The following is a 2,828-nucleotide window of genomic DNA, read 5'->3' on the forward strand; positions in this document are numbered from 1 at the left end:
GATGGGCAACGGGAAACCGGATATGCCGGTTAAAGCCGGTAGTGCACGCAACAGCGTTTCGGTTCGAGCTGGTCTCAGCGTCAAACCCATGACGCGGAGAAGCAAAGGGGAAATCAAACCCATTAAGACAAGACAAATGGACTGTAATGAATAAATAAGGAAAAGTATAGAAACTAGAAAGTATATAAGGGTGAACGTGTATCACATCGGATAGGATCAAAATTTCGATCCGATCAATACTAAAATTATTGAATTGAATCAAATTTAATATTCATAACTTTTAAGTTTGGATCTCAAATATATGCACAAAATATATAAATAATTTAAAGTTATTAAAAATATCAATAAAATATTATTTTTTTATTTTTTATATATATTTACTCTTAAATATTGTTAAACATGTCTTTTTAAATAATAAAAATAAAATAATACAACATATATAATTATTATTAATTAAAATAAAATATAAAAAGAATATTAATTTATTTATTTGTTTTATAGATATGTAAATTGGATATATAAATACCTATATAAAATCTGCAATCCAATCTTACGAATCGAATCGATATCCATAATTTTTTAATAGAATTTGGATAAATATCGTGAATATACATATCGAATTTGATTCATAAATACCTCTAAAAGTAAAGGTACTCAACAGGATTGAACATACTCTAAAATTATTAGTTAATCAAAAATTACTATCTAAGCAGGGACAATGTAAGGAAACAAATTCAAAAAATTAATGTTAAATTATATTGTGTAATTATTTATTATTAAGATTATCCATAATTTTTTTATTTTTTATTGAATATTAGTAATATTGTAATTTTAACTGCACATATACAGAATCCTCTCATTTTTAAAACTTTTAATTTCATAAATAAAATTAACAAAAATAATATGCACATATCAAAAATTAATTATCAAACTAGTCATTATATATTTATGTATAAATATATTTATTATTTAAGTTATTTTTAATATATATTTTAATTTATATTCTATAAGAATAATTAATTTGTAATTTTTTATATATATTTAATATAATTATAAAATTATAAGTATAGAAGATATATGTATAATACTATGATTCTATGAATATATCAAAAGTCACTTTTACGTCTATTGGCTCCGTTTTGAAATATTCGAAAGTTTTTTTTTTTACTTTTAAATTATGAAAAAGTCACGGCTTTTTTATTTAAATACGCATGGAAAAATGATTTATTCCCTAAATGTGTATGGTTAGAAACGCTTCTCAAAATGCGCAATTTCATTTTATGTATGGCGACCACGAAATGGAATTTAACACCATTTCAGGCTTGGTGACCGCGAAATGAAGACACCATTTCTGCCTCATCGGTTACGAAATGGAGGTCCCATGTCATGCATGGCAGCCGTGAAATGGACATGCAAATCCAGGGACGACAGACACCAAAATGGTGGCATGCCAGACGTGAAAATGGAGAGCATGTCAGGTAGGACTCACACGAAATGAGACAAGTTAGTGTGTACCACACACGAATTGCAACGAAAGTTGGGCTATATAAACCCCCCTGCAGAAGTAATGCCACAATTCCAATCCTCACTTCTTCTACTCTCTCTTCCTCTCTGTGAGTTTCATTTCTATAGAGCTTAGTATCATAAATTTTTGGTGTGAAAATGGCCTCTGAACACATTTACGTGGTCGTATATTCGAATAGAGAAATTTTTCATGCTATCGAAGGGGTGACATTTATATGTGATGACCCACTTTGGATAATGATTCCCCCACAACCATGTTTGCAACAACTAAAGAATTTGATTCTGATAAACACTGGGTTGGTTGGGAAAAAGGAGATTAGTACATTGACTTACAAGATGCCAATTGCGGTAGCTAGTTCGTTTGCATATTAGAAAATGCATATTAAATCTGACCAGCAGATTTCGATGATGTTTGCATATCATCGTAGTATTGAAAGCATCTATTCGATGGAACTTTGTGTGAAGTTTCAAGATGTGGGGGGTAGCTCATCTAGTTCGAATAACGTGGAGGAACTGCGGAATTTTGGTGCGGGTGAAACCATTCCGTTTTCGAAGATTGGCAAGGCTCGCAGTCCGTTGTTTAACTCCTTCGTTGTGCCAGCCCAGAATGTAAAAAATCCGCACGGACGTCCCTCCCTCACAACTTATGGGGAATCTCCAAAAGGTATTGCACACAGGTTGGCTGACTCGTCTGACGAAGACGAGATTGAGGATGATAGTAGAGACGAAGCAGAAGTTGTTCCGGAAACCCAACCGATTCAAGAAGAAACGTTATCCCAACTCAGGTCGAACCGATAAATGTGATGGGGGTAGGCGGTTTTTCAAGCAGCACTCCCGGCCACTATCTTCAACTGAGTCTTGGTCCAATGAACTCGACTACCGCGGAAGACATACCGAGCAACTATGCTTTGACCGGTGAAATGGAGCTGGAGATTGGCTTGAAATTCCTGAATAAAGAAACAGGGATGCTAGCAGTTAAGAACTACAACATTCGTAGAAGTGCAGAATTCAAAGTGGTAGAGTCAGATCATACTCAGTATATATGTTGTTGCAATATCAACGGCACGATCGCGGTGAAGAAATCACCATGTGGGACTCCAAGAAACTTTGCAGGCACTCTCGACAGAATACGTGCATCCCTGTACGACATCCACGTAAACTACAAATACCGAACATCACAAAAAATTGTTAAACAATATTCTTGGAAAAAACAAAATCATACTCTAACAAACGACGAAAGTAAGTACCTCATCCACCTTCAGACCGCCCAATCTCAGGCGGTGCCTAAGCAAGCGTTGCTCAGC

The sequence above is a fragment of the Arachis hypogaea genome, chromosome 19 (genome assembly GCF_003086295.3).
Source record: "Arachis hypogaea cultivar Tifrunner chromosome 19, arahy.Tifrunner.gnm2.J5K5, whole genome shotgun sequence".
NCBI lineage: Eukaryota > Viridiplantae > Streptophyta > Magnoliopsida > Fabales > Fabaceae > Arachis > Arachis hypogaea.